A 21,260-nucleotide genomic window follows, 5' to 3' on the forward strand; every position below is an offset into this window, starting at 1 on the left:
AGGAGATATCCACAATTGACCTTGTTTATTTTTTCAAAGAACCAACTTTTGCTTTCATTGATTTAAAAGACCATTTAATTTCTGCTCTAAGCTTTGTTGTTCTCTTCTGCCTAACTATTTTTGGTTAATTTTGTTGGTAACTTTCTAATTTTATAAAGTGTCTTATTAAGTTATTTCTGTAAGCATTTCTTCCTTCCTGATGTGAGCTAGTACAGCTATAAATTTTCCTTTCGGTACCACTTTGGCTCTGTCCCACAAATTCTGATATTTCTTTTATTTGAATTTTTTTCTAGGAATCTTTAAATTTCCTATTTAATTTCATCTCTGACCCACTGGTTGTTCTGTAGTAAGCTGTTTAATTTCCAAATGTTAAAGTTTTTTCTCTATGTCCTTTTGTAGTCCACTTCTAAATTCAGTGCACTGTGATCTGAGAGGGTAGTTTGTACAAATTCTATCCACTTTATTTTATGGAGGTGTATTTTTATGGGCCAGCATGTGGTCTATCTTGGAGAATAACTCATCTGCATTGGAGAAGAATGTATATCCAGTTTTCTGGGTGTGGAGTGCCATATAGAAACATATACATATATACATTTATATGCATATTATATATACACACACTAGGCCACTTTCTTCCATTTCTCCTTTCAGAGCTAGTATGTTTTACTTAGGTTTCAGCTTGATTGACCTATCCAGGGGTGACAGGTTGGTGTTGAGGTCTCCAACTTTCATTGTGTTGCTACTTATATTTTCTTTCATATTAATCAACAATTATATTAAATACTTTGTGGTCCCTCATTGGATGTGTATATGTTTAGGGGTGTGCTTTCTTCATGTTGTACATATCCCTTGATTATTACAAATTGCCCATCTTTGTCCCTTATAAATTTTCTAAGTCTAAAGTTTGTGTCATCTGATATTAATGTAGCTACTTGAGCATTTTTTAAAGGAGTTGTTTGCTTGGATGATTGTCCTCCAATCTTTGATTTTGAGTCTATCTTTGTTCTGATTATTCAGATGTGTTTCTTGTAGGCAGAGTATTGGATTCAGCTTTTTGATCCATTTTGCCACTCTGTGTATCTTAACTGGTAGATGTAGTCCATTGACATTCAGATAGATAACTGTCATGGAATTTATCATCATCTTTATATAGAAGTTGGAGTTTGGTGTGTCTCTTGGTCTGTCTTATCTTAAAGTAGATCTTTCAGATTGTCTTTTAAGACTGGTTTTGAGTATGTAAAGTTTCTGAGTTATTGTTTATTTGAAAATCTATGTACCGTATTTCTGGCGTATAAGACGACCCCCTAATTTTTGCAGGTAAAACCTAGGTTTAGGCCTATATTCGCTGTATCAGACAGAACGTTCCTGTGCTGCAACTGTATGTACCACAGTGAGCCAATCACAACAAGCAAAGGTTCAAAGGTTATACTGTAATAGACTTCCTCTCTGACTCTGGCCAATCTAGGCAGGATTTTTACAGTGTAGATTCGGGTCCAAAATATTATCTAATCTGCATGCATAAAAAGCCTGCTTGGATTGGCTGAGTTAGAGAGGCGGTCTGAGCAGCCTTGCAGTGACTGGTCCCTTATCATAGGCACCTTTTCTGGCAATCCCCTGGCGGTGTCAGTTAATCTCCCCCACTACATGAACCAAACAACACCCCATCCTTGGACCCCAGCACTGAACCACCAACACGGTTAGCTGGGTTTTGCCAGAAGTGACCCCCAGATCTCCTGAGTACTGTTTGGGAGCCCCCAAGAAAGAGATTTGGAAACTCTGCGGCCTGATTTTATCTTTGTTTCGTTTAGCTGCATATTGAAACATTTTTCGGGATATACTCGGCATATAAGATGACCCCTGATTTTCGGTTGACTTTTTTTGTTTCAAAAGTTATCTTATACGCCGGAAAATACGGTATGCTTCCTTCAAACTTGAATGTGAGTCTGGATGGACGATATATTCTAGATGAGGCATTCATTTCATTAAATTTTGTCACTATATCCAACAACAGCCTTTTGGCTTTGGTTTCTTGTGACAAATCTGCTGTAAATATTAAGGATCTTCCTTGAATGTAATTTTCCTTTTTGAACTTGCTGCTTTCAGTGTACTGTCCCTATCTGTGGATTCGTTATTGTGACTGGGATGTATCTTGAGGTACTTTTCTTTGGATCTTTTAGCTGATGCTCTTCGGGCATGTAGGATTTGGTTGCATACAGTCTTTTGTAGTTATGGGAGTTTCTCTAATAATGCTCTTGACTGTTGATTCTTTCTGGAGATGTTCTTCATGGTTCTCTGGGATTCTAATGATTCTTGTTGTTTCTGTTGAGTTTATCAAAGACTTCTATTTTTGTCTGTTCACATTCTTTGTAGATTTATTTCAACTGTCTGCTCATTTGTTTTAAGGCTCTTTCCAATCTCTTTTGTTGTATGGAGTTCTTATGCATCTCATCTTCAAGCTCACTGATTCTGTTTTCACCCACTGTTACTCTGTTGAAGAGGCTTTCCAGTGAGGATTTCATTTCACATACCAAGTTTTTCAGTCCTGTTATTTCAGTTTGAAGTTTTCTTATTTCTACTCTCAGATCCTCTTGATTCTTATTTGTGGCACATTCAATTCGTTCCATGCTTTCTTTTGAGTTCTATGAACATCCTCCATATTGCTTCTCTGAGAGGCTAAATAGGTGATTGGTACTTTTCGGGTCATCAGATCTATCATCTTCTTTTTCTAAGCGTGGTGGGAAGCCTGTGTTCCCCATTGTCACAGTGTTAGTGTGATTTTTTTTCTATGTCTCATGCTGGCGTTCCTTGACTAAGAGAAGCACACTGACACGAAGCAGAGTGGAGCGGCATTGCTCCACTGGCTCTGTCTTGAATTCAGTACTCAATAAATTAAACAAAGACTGATCCTTCAATGAGTAAGAATGAGTAAATTAGTAACAATTACTTACAACTCTTTGTCTACCAAATGCAGTAATCAAAACTTTATGTTTCCCAATATGGAAATTCCTCCAAAAACTTCAAATTGAGCTCCCGTGTGATCGAGCTATACCTCTTCTAATGATATACCCTAAGAACACAAAAATACAGTTCAAAAATCCCTTCCTCACACCAAAATTCATTGCAGCACTATTTACAATAGACAGAATCTGGAAACAATCAAAATGCCCTTCAACAAATGAATGGCTAGAGAAACTGTGGTATATGTACACAATGGAATATTATGCAGCCATCAGGAGAGATGAATTCATGAATTTTTCCTATATGTGGATGTACATGAAATCTATAATTATGCTGAGTAAAATAAGTGAGAGAGAAATAGAAACAGAATAGTCTCACTATTAAGGACATTATTGTAATGATGCCAGAGACAACAGAGATGAGGGCCAGAAGGACCGGTTTACAATATGAAGCTCACCCCAAAGAGTAGTGAGTGCAATTAGGGAAATAACTACACTAACAACAATTATGTCTATCTTAATGAGTGAGAGAAATAAAATGCATGTCTCAAATACCGGCAGGGGTTGGGAGGAGGGAGGGGTGTATGGGTGATGGGAACGCTGTACTGATGAATGGGGGTATTCTGTTTATGACTGAAACCCAACTACAATCATGTTTGCAATAAAAGTGCTTAAATAAAATTTTCATATTAAAAAATAAAAATAAATTTTAAAAAAGCTTTATGTTTCCTCTCTTTAGCTTTCTAGAATAAGTAATTATTTTAGAAAGAAAATTCCCTCAAAAATGACGTGATACAAATTAAAGAAAAAACCTCTCATTATCTAAACTCATATACACATATTCTAATGACAAAATACATGTAGAACATACCTTTTCATACATAGCTTCTAATCTCTATTTTTTTTACTAGCAAGTATAAGGGAACAATGGTAATTCCTTTTATCAAATAAAGGAGTCAGAGTGGAGATAATTTTGGTCATTTAAAAATAATGCATTCACATATGAACAAAAGCATAATGGATCCAACCAATAAAAACACTTTCTGAACTGATTTCTGCCTATGAGAATGTTTCTTTGTCATTAACTATATAAACTTAATCCCAAAAGTATATAAAATATATAAAGAAGTTAGGTAGGTCTTATGATTAACCAATGATTAAGAGAAAACCTTATAGTTCTGATAGTACGACTTCAATTGTCACCTCCTATTTCTTATTGTTATTTCCCTCTACAAAGCATCCTTGCTATTTTTGAATCTTTTAGAATTCCTACACACAGGAGTAGAATAAAGGCAGAAGCAGAGAACATAACAGAGAGAAAAGAAAAGGTTCGGGAAGACTAGGTACAGGAAAATGAAAGAAAATACTCCATGTTATACATCTGTCCAAATGTCTACAATAATGCTACTTCAGAAAAAAATCTTTCTCTAAATTCTTGCGAAATTACCTAGAGAAAAGAGGTTTAAGAAACTGAATAAAGAGTATCCAAGGGCATTTAACACCTTTAAATTAGACAACATTGTCAGTCACATAGTAGAAAACCAAAATTTATGCGAAGGTAACATAGGATCCAATTAAGCTCAATAAACAAAATAAATAATCCAGAAGGCTCAACTAGTAACAAATAAATAGCTCACTAATGCCTTAGACCAGTGATGGCTAATCTTTTTGATCCTGCATGCCCAAACTGCCACACAAAGTCTGGTCCTCCCAATGGCCAGTCCGGCCCTGTTGCCAGGTGAGCTGCAAAGCAGACACCGGCACACTCACCTCCTGCCACGCCACATATCTTAATTGCAGACCCCTTCCCGCATGCCAGCTTCAAGGCCTTCTCATGCCACCGCTGGCATACGTGCCATAGGTTCGCCATCGAGGCCTTAGACAATGATTTTACAGACAACCCCCCCAATGTAAAATATAGCAACACACATATTTTCTTTTTCTGAAGTACTTTTTGATAATTCATTAGCCGTTCTCTTATTATAAGGTAAACAAATTACTTTGTGCCTGCCATGGGAGCAGCTTGGGGGTGGGTGAGAAAGTTGGAACAATGGTGAAAAAAGGTGACACTGGTGGTGGGATTGGCGTTGGAACATTGAATAGACAAAACAACGGTATTAAGAACAACTCTGTAAACTACAGTGTTTAAATCAAGTTTTTTTTTATTTTAACTTTTTTTTGGGGGGAGGGGTTTCGGGCCACACCCGTTTGATGCTCAGGGGTTACTCCTGGCTAAGCGCTCAGAAATTGCCCCTGGGACGCCAGGGGAAGAACTGCGGTCCTTCCTTGGCTAGCGCTTGCAAGGCAGACACCTTACCTCTAGCGCCACCTCACCGGCCCCTATTTTAACTTTTTTACAATGAGAGTTCATGTCTCATATGAGTGATGACCTGGGTTTCACCTCAGAACAATAGAGCTTTTCTCCCTAGCCTGGGGATTGCTGGGAGGTTTGACAGGCCCCCAGCCATCCTTGTCTTTTTCCCCTGACTCCAGGCCTTCCCTGGGTGCCAGCTCAGATGGCCAGAAGTGGGTTCAGGTGGACTCTTAGTGGTCCTCAGGTTCCCCCCTCCCTCCGTACTCCAGGGGGGAGGTGCATGGGGAGGAGGGCGGGCAGACATCTGGCTTCCTGTTTCCTCTTTGATTCTGGAGACCAGCTCTTGCCAGGTATGGGGTTTGGGGAGGCCCCATACCAGAGCCTTTCTCCCTAGCCTGGGGAGTGCTGGGAGGCTTGACAGGCCCCCAGCTGTCCTTGTCTTTTCCCCCTGACTTCAGGCCTTCCCTGGGTGCCAGCTCAGATGGCCAGAAGTGGGTTCAGGGGGACTCTTAGTGGTCCTCGGGTTCCCCCCTCCCTCCGTACTCCAGGGAGGAGGTGCATGGGGAGGAGGGCGGGCAGACATCTGGCTTCCGATTTCGTCCTTGATTCTGGAGACCAGCTCTTGCCAGGTATGGGGTTTGGGGAGGCCCCATACCAGAGCCTTTCTCCCTAGCCTGGGGAGTGCTGGGAGGCTTGGCAGGCCCCCAGCCATCCTTGTCTTTTCCCCCTGACTCCAGGCCTTCCCTGGGTGCCAGCTCAGATGGCCAGAAGTGGGTTCAGGTGGACTCTTAGTGGTCCTCAGGTTCCCCCCTCCCTCCGTACTCCAGGGAAGAGGTGCATGGGGAGGAGGGCGGGCAGACATCTGGCTTCCGATTTCGTCCTTGATTCTGGAGACCAGCTCTTGCCAGGTATAGGGGTTTTCTCCCCTGGACTTCAGTCTTTTCCTGGGCACTGGTCTAGGTGGACTCTATAGGGGTCAACAGGCTTTCCCCCTATCTCTCCCTACACTAATGGGAATGCGCTCTGGGAGGAGGGCAGGCTGTTCTAGCACTGGTATATATTGGGACAGTCAGTGGAAATTTTTTCTCTTTGTTTTCATACTGATAGTATTGTGTGCATATATTCTATATATCCATAATATCCATCTTGTATTGGGACCTTGATACTGCCCTACAAAGCTCATTTCTAATATTTTACTGCCTCAGTCCCAACCTTTACTTCCCCCCATCCTCCCATGTAGGTGCAGCTAATGACATGAAGCTCACCACATAAAATGATAAGTGCAGTTAGAGAAATAACTACACTGAAAACTCTCATAACAATGTGAAAAAGAGAAAAAGAAAGCCTGTCTCGAGTACAGGTGTGGGTGGGGTGGGGAGTAGGTAGATCTGGGAAATTGGTGGTGGGAATCCTGCACTGGTGAAGGGGGGGGTGTTCTTTACATGACTGTAATCATACAACTACAATTATATTTGTAATCACGGTGTTTAAATAAAGATAATTAATAATAATAATAATAATAATAGAGGCTGAAAAAATATTACAGTGGTTCGGGTGCTTGCCATATACTCATATGATCCACTCTATAGTATCCTGCAAGATGGCTATGGTGCTTGTCATACACTCATATGATCCATTCTATATGATCCTGCAAGACACACAAATTATTCCCGGGTAAAGAGGCAAGAATACGCTCTGAGCATCACTGTGTGTGGCCCAAAAACAAAATACTTAACAATAGGATCCAGTACTTCCACTTGTAAGTGTCTATGTAAAGAACTCAACAATATCCACTCATAATGCATACCTATGCTCATTTCAGTCCTATGTGCAGTAGCTAAGACATGGAAACAATCCAAATGTCCAATCAATGATGAGCAAAAATGTGGTATATATACAATACTACTCAGCTAGAGGGAAGATAAATGTTGCCAACTGTGACCACATATGTAGAACTGGAGTGGATCATGCTAAACAAAATAAGTCAGAAGGAGGAAGACAAATATTAGGCAATTTTACTTGTATGTGGGACATAAAGAAACCAAGGAAAAGAACATATAAAGCCAAATAAAAATAAATTCTTGGAATCTGCAGAATAGATAATGATGCCAATGGCAAAGGCTACAGAATCACAACTAAACATCACACTAAAGTTTCTTTACAGTAAAGAATCACAGGCTAAACTAAAAGACAGCTGAGTGGGAGAAACTATTTGTACTCAAGACATCAGATAAACGGTTGACATCTGGAATATACAAAGTACTCGCAAATATTTTGAACTGAACTGAGGTAAGTGCACCCAGAAAAAAACATAGACTGGAGAAAGGACTGGTGACAGCATAAGTAGGAGTGGCTGTGAACAGCATTTGGACTAAAAAGAACTATTTTGAACTAAGATGAGTGTGCACTGATAAGAGCACAGGTGTTCCATTTCACTCTGAAACCAGGCATTTCAGCGAGTCAAGGAGCCTCCCCACACACAACTCATAAAAAACACTACCACATGATAACGGTCACAATAAAAAGGCAATGCTGAGTGAATGAAGATAATAGTTCTGAAGACCCAACTAACTTTAGAGGACTTTAGAGAGAAAATGTTAAGAATGTCCAAAGAATTCAAAGAAACCATGGAACAGACAGTCAATAAGACGCAAGAGGATATAAAAGTAGAAATTGAAAAAACTTCAAATATCAGGACTGAAAAATCAGAAAGACAAAAATGAAAAATTCACTGGAAAGCCTCACCAGCAGAGTAACAACTACTAAGGAAAGAATCGATGACCCTGAAGTCAAGCTACAAAATCTCTCTATTTAACAGAGGAAGTTGAAAAAGAGCCTCAAAATAAACAAACAAAAAATGAAAAAAAAAAAATAAGTGGACAAATGACAACAGATCTTTGGGACAAGTTAAACAAGAACACCATTAAGAATCATTGGGGTCCCAGAGAGCCAGGGAGGAAAAAACCCTATGAAGAAGTAACAGTCAAAGACATTATCATTGAGAATTCCCAAAATGCAATCAACCCACATTCTGGATGCCCAAATAGGATATGCTAATAGAGACCCAGATAAAAGCACTGGAGGCACACACAGATAGAGCTTAAAAAATAAACTGAAAGCATCAAGATCAAAAAGAGAAATTACATACAAAGCAGCAAATTTAAGATTTACAGCAGATTTATCACAAGCAATGTTCCAAACCCTAAGACAGCAGTAGTATATAGTGAAAAAAACCAATGAAATGAATGTCTCACAAAGAAAACTTAAACCAGCCAGACTTTTATTCAGGTTTGAAGGAAGAATACACAGCTTCACAAATAAACAACAGCTCATAAACTTTACAGATTCAAAATCAACTTTAAAAGAAGTACTAAAGTGTCTTCTTTAAGAAGAGACAACTCCACAAACGCACCAAATTTATACTAAAAAGATGACACAAAATCCCATTACAGATACTCCTCGCTTAAAAACCAAGATCCATTAAGCAAATTGTTTCTTAAGTGAGGAGCTGCATGTCTTGTACACAGTAGTATAGTATATGCATAGTACTTGACAATGCTGTATTCTGAATAAGTAAAATAATGAGAAAGATCAAACTGAAAACTTCCACATTAAAACATAATTTGCATAGGTTGAGTAATTTACATACAGTACTGCAATATATTAAAGAACATAAAGTTAGTAAAGTAGGTACATTAAAGCACCAAAAACCACAGTACTGTACTGTAGAGTGTACAAGATGGAAAAAGGATATTTAAAATAAAATAAAATAACGGTGAAGAGATGGTCATAAGTGCGAGCGGTCGCTAAACAGGTAGGTCGTAAAGCGAGGGGTATTTTTGTACAGTCATTTCTCTCGAAATCAACAGACTAAATGTACCAGGCAAGAGACAGAGTGGCAAATGGACCCAAAATTGGATCCAGCACTTTGCTACCAGCAAGAAACACATTTGAATAGTCAGAATTTACTGACTCAAAGTCAAAGGATAAAAGAAAATCCTTTCAGTAAACAACTCTCTTAAAAGGAATGAGGTGGCAATACTAATATTAAATGCCGGACTTCAGATTTTAAAAAATAATTTAAAAAGGTTGTAAAAGACAGAGAAACTCACCACATGTACATTAGAAAAAAATATCATACTTCTAACTATAGACGCACCATGAGGGGGGCTAGCAAAATAATTAAAATAACTGCTAACAGACTTGGAGAAAGATATCAATAACATAACACAGTAGCAGTTGGAGACTTCAACACTCTCTGTCACCTCTTCATAGATCAATCAGCCTAAAACTCACCAAGGATTCTTGGATCAGCAAGGATACCTGCTCATGGATTAGGAGGATTAACTAACATCGTTAAGATGGCAATACTTCCAAGATCCTGCACAGATTTAGGGAATCCCTATAAGGATACCCAAGACACTTATCAAAGAAATAAATCAAACTCTCCTGAAATTTATATAGAACAATAAACCTCCATGAATAGCTAAAACAATGATTGGGAAAAAGAAGATGGAAGAGGCATCGCTTTCCCCAACTTCAAACAGCACTATACAGCAGTAGTCATTAAAAGCAGCCTGGAATTCATGGCCAGAGAGCAATAGCACAATGGGAAAGATGTTTGCCTTGTATATGGTTGACTGGATTCAATCCTTTTTTTTTTTTTCAGCCACACCAGTTTGATGCTCAGGGGTTACTCCTGGCTACGCACTCAGAAATCGCCCCTGGCTTGGGGGGACCCTATGGAACGCCGGGCATTGAAGCACAGTCCTTCCTAGGCTAGCGCTTGCAAGGCGGACACCTTCCCTCTAGCGCCATCTCGCCGGCCCATGGATTCAATGCTTAAATTGAACAGCATCCCATATAGTTCCCCAAGCCTGCCAGGAGTAATTTCTGAGCACTGAGTCACAAGTAATCTGAGCACCACCAGGTGTGGCCCAAAAACAAACCGCAAAACAGCATAGTATTGTAATATAGACCCTCAAATCAGACGTTAATATTCTGAGACTGACCCTTAGGTATATTACTAATTAATCTTTGATATAGGGCATGAAATATTAAGTAGAGCAAGGAAAACTTCAACAAGTGGTGCTGGAAAAACTGGTTAACTACATCAAACAAGCGAACTCAGACTTCTCTTTAACATTATGCATAAAAGTCAAATCAAAATGGATTATAAACCTTGATATCACACCTGAAACCATAATACATAGAGGAAAATATAGGCAGAACACCTATGGGACTACTTTAAACTTAATGGGACTACATTAAACTCAGAAGTTTCTGCACCTCAAAGGAAATGGTGATTACAACAGAAAGACTAACCACAGAATAGGAGAAATTGTTCACCCAATACCCATTTAAAAAAGGGTTACTATACAAGATTTACAAGGTACTTGTAGAATTTAGCAAGAAAAAAAAAAATCTAAGCCCATTCAAATATGAAGGAAGAAATGAATAGACATTTCCTCAAAGAAATTCAGATCGCCAAAAGACACATTAAAAAAAAGCTTCACATCATGAATATCAGGGAGATGCAAATCAAAACAATAATGAAGCAACATCTCATAACAAAGAGAACTAGCACACATCACAAGGAACAAGAACATCCAGTTCTGGTGCAAAAGTCAGGGGAAAGGGACTCTCATTCACTGTTGGTGGGAATGGAGACTGACCCAGCCTTTTTGGAAAATAAAATAGGTATTCCTTAAAAAAATAAAAATAAAAATAAACCTCTAAAAAAAACTGTGACTGGGCCCGGTGAGATAGCACAGCGACATTTGCCTTGCAAGCAGCCAATCCAGGACCAAAGGTAGTTGGTTCGAATCTCGGTGTCCCATATGGTCCCCCGTGCCTGCCAGGAGCTATTTATGAGCAGACAGCCAGGAGTAACCCCTGAGCACCGCCGGGTGTGGGCCAAAAACCAAAAAAAAAAAAAAAAAAAAAAAAAAACTGTGGCTAAAAATCTAAAAAACAATGGAATAATGTACAGCAGTTAGAAAAAATAAAGTCATGAAACTTGCTTATACATGGCTGGATATGGAGCATGATGAGCAAAATAAGTCAGGAGAGGATAGACACAGAATAATCTCACTCATTTATGGAATGCTATCCAATGACTATAGAGACAAGGACAAGTATCAGTGCAGTCAGGGTAGAGAACGGACCACGATAACAATAAAAGTTAGATCACTCTTTGGGACAGAACAACAGTACATTTGGGAGGGTGTCTGCCTTGCAAGCGGCTGACCTACGTTTGATTCCCAGCATCCCATATGGTCCCTCAAGCCTGCCAGGAGTAATTTCTGAGCACAAACCCAGGAGTAACCCCTGAGTGCTGCCAGATGTGGCGGGAGAAAGGGAGGGAGGGAGGAAAAGAGAGAGGGAGGGAGGGAGGGAGGGAGGGAGGGAGGGAGGGAGGGAGGGAGGGAGGGAGGGAGGAAGGAGGAAGGAAGGAAGGAAGGAAGGAAGGAAGGAAGGAAGGAAGGAAGGAAGGAAGGAAGGAAGGAAGGAAGGAAGGAAGGAAGGAAGGAAGGAAGGAAGGAAGGAAGGAAGGAAGGAAGGAAGGAAGGGAGAAGGAGGAAAGAAAGGGATAAAATTATAAGCATAATACATACCCCTTCATCAATAGTAGTTCAAATCACAGTGTCAAAAGGGAAGTAATAAAAGCAGGAGAGAAAGAGAGAAGTAAAATGTCTGCCAAGAGGCAGGCAGGACAAGGGTGGGAAGGAAACTGGAGGCATTGGTGGCAGGAAACACGCCCTGGTGAAGGGTGGGTGGTGTATATTGAATGACTGAAAATCAATCATAAAAATTTTGTAACCATGGTGCTTAAACAAAGTGATTATTATTTTTAAAAAGACAAAATTACTTTAGCCATCTCAAGCTGTATGCTTTTTATATAAATATTACAATTAACTTGTTAATGTTTAGAAAACTCTGAGACTTAATGTATCATATTAAAGTTAAAGACAATAGATAATTCTGGGTTTTCTAGTACAGAAATATGACATATTCCTTTCAGTTCTGTATGCTTTATTTCTTTCAACATTTTTAAGCATTATTGTGTAAGTCTTAATATGTCTTTTGTTGAATTTACTCCTAAAATTTTTGGTCTCAATGTTAGTGTATCTTTTTTTTTCTTCACAGTAGAGTCAAACACAAGATCTGGTACATATGACAAAGCACTGTATCATATGTTTCACTTTCATTTTCCATTTGTTTCTATCACAAATGATTTTCTGATGTGATAATAATTTCTGTGATCCTACTAAATGTATTCATCCATTCTAAGTAGAATCCTATGTGAGAGAAGGGGGCACTACACCTGAACCCTGACAAAATTGATCTATGCCCAGAGCAAAGAATAAACCCTGACCATAATCAAGCGTGGACCTCAAACCAAAAAATTCTAAATTCAAGGGCCTGAGAGATAGGATAGGGGTTAAGTACTTCCCTTACATACGACTAGCACACAACTGGACCTCAGCATCCCAGAGTGACCCTGGGTTTACTTTGTGGTCAAAATGTGGCCCAAGACCCACCCATCCAAAAAAACCGGTAAATTTTCTGAATTCAAAGCATAACGGTCGTCACTATATTAAAAAAAAAAAAGTGAAGCCATATTGAACCCACACATCTGCATTGCCAGGAAAGAAACCACTGGCACCTTCAGAGACAATAACAAAGAAGTCCTCCAATGCCCCATTGCTACCACTACAGACTTCAGGAAACACAAAGTAGGGAAAGGGAAGGTAACAGATTCTATCACTGGAAAAACAGCAAAAGATGCACAAAACAAAACAAACAAGAAAAAGCTTTGTGACAAAATGAACCTCAGAACAAAAAATATATAAGAAAAAATACTCAATATTTAACGAGACATGAGAATTTGTCATTGTAGCTTCAAGGAAAGGACTCGAATGTATGCAGGATGGGGAAGAATATGCTTAGAGAATGGATTACAATAGTAATTATAAAGATTGCTATCTGTTCTGCTCCACACACAACAGAAAGGCTTGGAATCTCTAACTACCAAATTAAAGTGCTGGTAAAGAAACCAAACCAAAAGATTTCTGTAACAGCCCCTTTAAAAGGGTAACACACACATAGAAAAAATAAATACATAGGCCACCCTTGAGAACACTATATGCCACACAGGTATTAGGACATTCCTCTTATAAGTGAAATCATGACCCAAGTTTCTCACAGTAAGTTCAATAGTTGTATGAAACCATCCTGCCATAACTTTTGCATTTTGTTTAATGCAAAGCTCATGGGACACACTCATAATCAGGCTGGATACTTACTGTACCTTCCTGTCAAATAAGGAGTGTCATGAAGACCATTAATAAGAAGGGCTAACTTGAATCCCTTGAAACTCACCCCCCCAACCCACCAAAAAAGCATACTATTCCCTATGGAATTAACAGAGATCAGTGCCATCATCATCAACCTGAAAAATACAATGATGCATCCTAGTGTAATATCCTGTTTGGCCTGAAAGAGTGTCAAATAGATCGTATACAATGACTACAGATTAGCATAAATTAACAGGAAAGAATGCAATCACAGGTACTTTTCAAAAATAGGTTAAAATGCTTAACCTATTAAGCATTTAAAATTAAATTCTTAAAATTAAAAGATAAAAAGTTAATAGTTGGGGCCGATGTGGTGGCGCTAGAGGTAAGGTGTCTGCCTTGCAAGCGCTAGCCAGGAAGGAGCGCGGTTCGATCCCCCAGCATCCCATATGGTCCCCCCAAGCCAGGGGCAATTTCTTGAGCACTTAGCCAGGAGTAATCCCTGAGCATCAAACGGGTGTGGCCGAAAAACAAAAAAAGTTAATTAACATTCAAAAATGCTTAGCGGAGGCGGGGATGTGGAGAGAAAGGAACTCTTTTTCACTGCTGGTGGGAATGCCGTCTAGTACAACCTTTATGGAAAGCAATATGGAGATTCCTTCACAAACTGGAAATTGAGCTTCCATACCATCCAGCTATACCACTCCTAGGAATATACCCGAGGAATACAAAAATACAATACAAAAATCCCTTCCTTACTCCTATATTCATTGCAGCGCTATTTACAATAGCCAGACTCTGGAAACAACCAAGATGCCCTTCAACAGATGAATGGCTAAAGAAACTGTGGTACATATACACAATGGAATATTATGCAGCCGTCAGGAGAGATGAAGTCATGAAATTTTCCTATACATGGATGTACATGGAATCTATTATGCTGAGTGAAGTAAGTCAGAGGGAGAGAGAAAGACACAGAATGGTTTCATTCATCTATGGGCTTTAAGAAAAATGAAAGACATTTTTCACAGTATCTCAGAGACAAGAGAGATGAGGGCTGGTAGGTGCAGCTTATGACATGAAGCTCATCACATAGAGTGATGAGTGCAGTTGGAGAGATGACTACACTGAAAACTATCATAATAATGTGAATGAATGAGGGAAGTAAAAAGCCTGTCTCGAGTACAGGTGTGGGGGGTGGGGAGGAGGGAGATCTGGGAAATTGGTGGTGGAAATGTTGAACTGGTAAAGGGGGGTGTTCTTTACATGACTGTAATCATACAACTATAATCATGTTTGTAATCACGGTGTTTAAATAAAGATAATTTTAAAAAATGCTTAGTGGAAAATGTCAACAGAGGCCATGAAAACCTGGTGTAAAAAATTTAACTTGTTCATTCGCTTTGTAACCCAAATGAATGAGTATAATGAGAAGTAGTTCTCTTTACCTGTCCAGAATAACAGTGTAAGAGTCCTCAGAGCCAGTCAACTGTCTGAGCTAGGTGGACTTGTAAGCAACTTCCCCCAAGTATCTGTGACTTTCTGGGATGAATTTTCAGAGTTCTCTTTCTTGAAAACTTTGTGAGTGATTCAGTCCCTAGAGGGCAGTGATAGGTACTTATAAAGAAGGGGTTACTGGTGTGAAGCCAAAGGAACCAAAGTTTCACATGACTTAATACTCCAGCAGTAAATGGTGATGATGTAAGGCTCACCAATCTTTGTGGTAAGCTTCATATCATGGGTCCTTTTAAACCTCATCTCTATTGTCTCTGGGTATTATTACCTTTTATTATTGTTTATTTTTCTTAAATTCCACAGATGAGTGAGACTATTCTGTGTCTATCTCTCTCCCTCTGACTTACTTCACTCAGCATAATAGTTTCCATGTCCATCCATGTATAAGAAAATTTCATGACTTCATCTCTCCTGACGGCTGCATAGTTTCCCATTGTATACGTGTACCAGTTAGTGCAATTAGAGAAATAAGTACACCAAAATCTATCATGATAATGGTACTGAGTGAGAGAAATATAATACCTGTCTCAAAGACAGGCAGGGGGTGAGAAGGAGGGAGATGGGGAACATGTGGGCAGGAACATTAGCGAAGGGGTGTACAAATTATGACTGAAACCCAACTGCAAACATGTTGCAATCATGATGCAGTAAATATAAAAATAAAAAAGCAATCAGTGGAGCATACATTAATGAAATGGAAAATAAAATCACCCAATCATCTTTATAGATAAAAAAAGAAAAAGAAGTGGAAGTTGTGCAGTATCACAAGGACTTGGCCAGTGTCACAGCTTTAAAGTAGCAGAGTTGGGACTGATTCAGTCATAGCTAGTTCTGAAAAAGAAAAAAGAAAGAAAGAAAGTAAGGCTCCATTCAGTCACCATTGGGTTTCTGTAAGTTAACTGGCTCTGCTGAAAAAGCTACTGGTACTTGTACCATGAAGAAACCTTCATGATTCAAGTCTTTTTTTTTCTTTTTTGGTTTTTGGGCCACACCCGGTGACGCTCAGGGGTTACTCCTGGCTATGCGCTCAGAAGTCGCTCCTGGTTTGAGGGACCATATGGGACACGGAGGGATCAAACCACGTTAGACACCTTACCTCTAGCGCCACCATGCTGGCCCTGATTCAAGTCTTTCTAATAAAGCTCAAGACATATATTGTGAAAAGACATGAACTTGTTCCTATTTGTTTTATATCTGGCTTCTTCACTTTCCAGAAGAGCAAATTGAGCTTTATTGTAAAGCTAACTTAACCTAAGGTCTTTTTTCTTCTCAGCTCACACGTCTTATAAATTTAATGACTTATCCAGCCTATTCTCCTATGCCTTTCATCCATATGGTTCCCTAAGCACCTCCAGGATTGATTCCTGAGTACATAGCCAGAAATAACCTCTCTAAGTACTACTGGGTGTGGCTCAATAAAAAAGCTCAACTTCCAGCTTTTGGAGAAATCTCCATATCGCTTTCCACAAAGGTTGGACCAGACGGCATTCCCACTAGCAGTGAATAAGAGCTCATTTCTCTCCACATCCCCACCAGCACTGCTTGTTCTCATTCTTTCTGATGTGTGCCAATCTCTGTGGTGTGAGAGGGTACCTCATAGTTGTTTTGATTTTCATCTCCCTGATGATTAGTGATGTGGAGCATTTTTTCATGTGCCTTTTATTCATTTGTATTTCTTTTTTGTCAAAGTGTCTGTTCATTTCTTCTCCCCATTTTCTGATGGGGTCAGATGTTTGGTATTGGGTGAATAGTTTCTCCCTCTCAGTGGGTGGCTCTTGTATTCTGGGCACTATTTCATTTGAGGTACAGAAGCTTCTCAGCTTAATATAGTCCCATCTATCTATTTCTGCTTTCACTTGTTTGGAGAGTACTTTTTCCTCTTTAAAGATGCCTTTAGTCTCAATATCATGGAGTGTTTGACCTACATGTTGTTTATATACTTTATGGTTTCAGTTCTAATATCTAGGTCTTTAATCCATTTGGATTTTACCTTTCTACATGATGTTAACTGGAGGTCTAAATTCGCTTTTTTACAAGTGGCTAGCCAGTTGTGCCAACACCACTTATTGAAGAGGCCTTCCCTAAATCCCATTTAGGATTTCTTGCACCTTTATCAAAAATTAGGTGATGGTATATCTGGAGAACATTCTCTGAGTACTCAAGCCTATTCCACTGATCTGAGGGCCTGTCTTTATTCCAATACCATGCTGTTTTGATAACTATTACTTTGTAATACAGTTTAAAGTTGGGGTAAGTAATATCCCAACTATACACCAATAATATAACTATAATATAATATAATTCCCTATCATTATTGGTGTATAGTTAATAATGCCCCTCAATTGATGAATGGTTAAAGAAACTATGGTACATATACACAATGGAATATTATGCAGCCATCAGAAGAGATGAAGTCGTGAAATTTTCCTATATATGGATGTATATGGAATCTATTATGCTGAGTGAAATAAGTCAGAGGGAGAGAGATAAACACAGAATGGTCTCACTCATCTATGGGTTTTGAGAAAAATGAAAAACATTTGTGTAATGTTCAGAGACAAAATAGAGGAGGACTGGAGGGTCCAGCTCCCGACATGAAGCTCACCACAGGGATCATTTAGTGCAGTCACAGAAATAATTACACTGAGAACTATCATAAAAAATGTGGCTAAATGAGGGAAGTAGAAAGCCTGTCTAGAGTACAGGCCAGTGTGGGTTGGGGAGGAAGGACAATATTGGTCATGGGAATGTTGCACTGGTGAAAGATTTATAAATATATATATTAAATAATCAAAAAAAAGAAAAGGCCTCCCAATTCTTACCACAGGCTGTGTTCTTTATACTGACTGTATAGAAAGAGGAGGTACAGTAAATGCACCCCATATACACCTCAACCTCAGTACTGTGAATTGGGCGAACAAAAAAAAAGAAAAAAATTTAAAAAAATAGTTTTATCATAAAATATTTTCATTAAAATTTTAAGTGAAGAAAATCAACTGTTAAATTATATCTATCCTCCAGAGTTTAAGATTCTCTTAGTAGTTGACTAACCTCAGTGCCTAGAATATAGTTACGTTACATAAAATAGAATAAATACATAAAATACGTTACATAAAAGGACATTTCAAAAATAAAACACTTAACTTATTAGCAAACTTAATTAAAAAAAAAAAGAAAAGAAAGAAAAGAAATCACTCCTGGCAGGCTCAGAGGACCACGTGGGATGCCAGGAATCGAACCACTGCCCTTCTGCATGCAAGGCAAATGCCCTACCTCCATGCTATTTCTCCGGCCCCTAAATGGACTTTTTTTTTTTTTTTTTTTGGCCACACCCGGCAGTGCTCAGGGGTAAACTCCTGGCTGTCTGCTCAGAAATAGCTCCTGGCAGGCACAGGGGACCATATGGGACACAGGATTCGAACCAACCACCTTTGGTCCTGGATCGGCTGCTTGCAAGGCAAACGCCGCTGCGCTATCTCTCCAGGCCCTAAATGAGCTATTTTTAAAGATGTGATAATATTTCTTGCTAACACACTACTAATATCTTTCCCCCTGAGGCTAGGAATTTTATCACTGATTTTCTAACAGCCCTCCAGTTAGATTGAAACCACATTAAAGGGGGTCATTAAGTCACCACCTTTATTTAAAATAGTACATAAAACATGCACAATATATAGTCAACCTAAGCAGAAGAGGCATGAGAGAACGAATAGGTTTGATATTTTAAAAATAGAGTCAAAAAAAAAAAAAAAAAAAGAGGGGCCGGAGAGATAGCATGGAGGTAAGGCATTTGCCTTTCATGCAGAAGGTCATCGGTTCGAATCCCGGAGTCCCATATGGTCCCCCGTGCCTGCCAGGAGCAATTTCTGAGCATGGAGCCAGGAGTAACCCCTGAGCACTGCCAGGTGAGACCCAAAAACCAAAAAAATAAATAAATAAAAAATAAAAAGAGTCAAGAAAGCCAGAAATTTCAAAACTCACTTCCACATTCCTTTCAGCTCACTTCAGTATCTTTGACTATTATATAATAAGTGCTAAAGAGATCCACAAACTCTACCATATTTTAGCTTTAAAATGCAGAAAAAACATTGCTGTTACCAGTTAATCTCAAAAGGAAAGAAATTTACAAGAAATACAGTTCAAACACATTCAAGTCCCTAAATTTAGTGTCCCCATTAACTGAATAGCCTATTAGGCACAAAGCCCCCTAACATACCATTTGTCGAGCTTATATTTATTTCAATATAATAAAGGCAGACTATTCTACACACTGCCATCAAAACAATATTGTTTTCAGGAAGTGGGGCAGGAGCAGTCAAGAAAGAATGAGAGATGAATGATGGAGCCAATTTCCCAAGTTGCCAAAGAATTTTGCCACCATCTTTCAGAAAGAAAAGAATCATTGACTGGACTACCAAATTATAGTATATGCTGATCAATTCAAGCCTAACACTGCTTCAAAAGCCACAGAAAAACACAATTTTGAATAATCCTCCATTGAAAGGTAAGAGTTAAAGATCAAATTCTTTGAGAGAACAAGCAGTAGTAGACATATTAATAGTGCAGGACTGTTCCTAATATATCAAGAGCCCACATTAAAACCACTGCAAAACTCTAGAAATGTCATAACAAATCCCTCAACCTTCCAGCATAAAAGTCAGTTGATAATTTCTTTGTCTAACACCTAATAAAACTCATTCTTCCAAAATTGTGGAAAAGCTAAGCACAGTCCTCCCTTATTATAAAGTTTCCTGTAACAAAATTGTATGGTTTACACACATGGTATACTTTATTATTGAAAAAAAAAAGTCCTCCTTATAACACTGTCTTTGTTGTAAAACTTAACATACTTTACCCTCCAGGCTAGATACATAATGAAAGCAAAATGAATAGTTTGGTTTGGGGAAAGTTACTTTCTTTCTAACAGTATTTAAAAGTCTTTTCCTTTCCTTGTAGTTTTTCATCATCTCAACCTTTCGTTACCTCTAAGCACTTACTTATTCATTTTATACATTTCCTTTGGTAATTCAAAGATGGTAGATTATGAAAATCAGTTTATATTGTATTGAAAGGTAGCACTTGTAATATATAATTCTACCTTACAAAATTGCGTGCAAATCTCACCTTTAGGACAATGATCTGTATAGGACTTAATCAAGTAGCTAAAAAAAAAAAAAAAAAAAAAAACCATATGAAATCTTAATTTTCCACTCACTTTTTATGTGCACTGTTCCCTAAATTCATGACTACAAATTTCCAAATTAGATTCAGGAATACTTCTCACTTATTGTTTCCATATTTAAAAAACGTTTTCTTATTTTAGAAAAATATCTAGAAATGCCACTTATAAAGGGTTCTTATTCACAAATCCCAATGTAAGGAGAGCTGACTTTTAAACACTCCATATTTTTAATTTATGCAAATATTATTCAAGTATTAACAGAAGATGGGTGGCTTACTCTGCCACACTCTAGCATTTCTAATATTCCAGTTCATGCCACTAATATGATAACTACACTCTGAATAGTCTTAATATCTCAAAGTGTTAACTGAAAGGACTCAGAAAAACTAGCAATATCATTGATAAAATCATGCTACATTTATATGACACTTTCCTTTCTGGACTTGATACATAAATAATTCATAAAGATGCTAGTGGCAACTTTGTTGCTGTAAGTCAAGAGTTGAAAATCACCCTTATCTTCATTTGAAAAATCTCCTTTAAGGGGGCCAGAGCGTAGCACAGTGGGTAGGGCATTTGTCTTGCACCCAGCTAACCAGGTTAATCCCCTGCATCCCATATGGTCCCCCCAAGCTAGCCTGGAGTAACCCAAGCATTGGTGTGGCCCGAAAACCAATATAAAACGACTATTTTAGAGGTTGGATAGAATCACATCAAGTAGGGTGTTGCCTTGCATACAACCAACATGGGTTCGATCCCCAGCATCACATATCGCCCCTTGAGCACCACCAGGAGTGATTTCTGAGTACAGAATCAAGAGTGAGCCAAGTGTGACCCGAAAACAACAACAACACAAGGTATGTATGTTAAATGCGTATCTTCTCCTCTTCGGGGATGAAAAGAGCTGGCCCCCAGGCTGTGTAAGATCTACTCTATAAATATAGTCCAGTCTGGTGTGTGAAGGGACGGACACGTGCGTTTCTCAGGGGCCC

The 21,260-nt window shown here is 38.8% G+C and overlaps 1 protein-coding gene and 1 pseudogene across 1 annotated transcript in view; one reads left to right on the forward strand and one right to left on the reverse strand.

Moving 5' to 3' along the window:
- The window catches only part of BBS9 (Bardet-Biedl syndrome 9), a 540,357-nt gene that overhangs the window by 474,008 nt on the left and 45,089 nt on the right, over window positions 1-21,260 (reverse strand). The window lies entirely within an intron of this gene.
- Window positions 17,892-18,008, forward strand: LOC126024877 (uncharacterized; annotated as a pseudogene).

This window comes from Suncus etruscus, chromosome 12 (genome assembly GCF_024139225.1).
Source record: "Suncus etruscus isolate mSunEtr1 chromosome 12, mSunEtr1.pri.cur, whole genome shotgun sequence".
NCBI classification, from domain to species: domain Eukaryota; kingdom Metazoa; phylum Chordata; class Mammalia; order Eulipotyphla; family Soricidae; genus Suncus; species Suncus etruscus.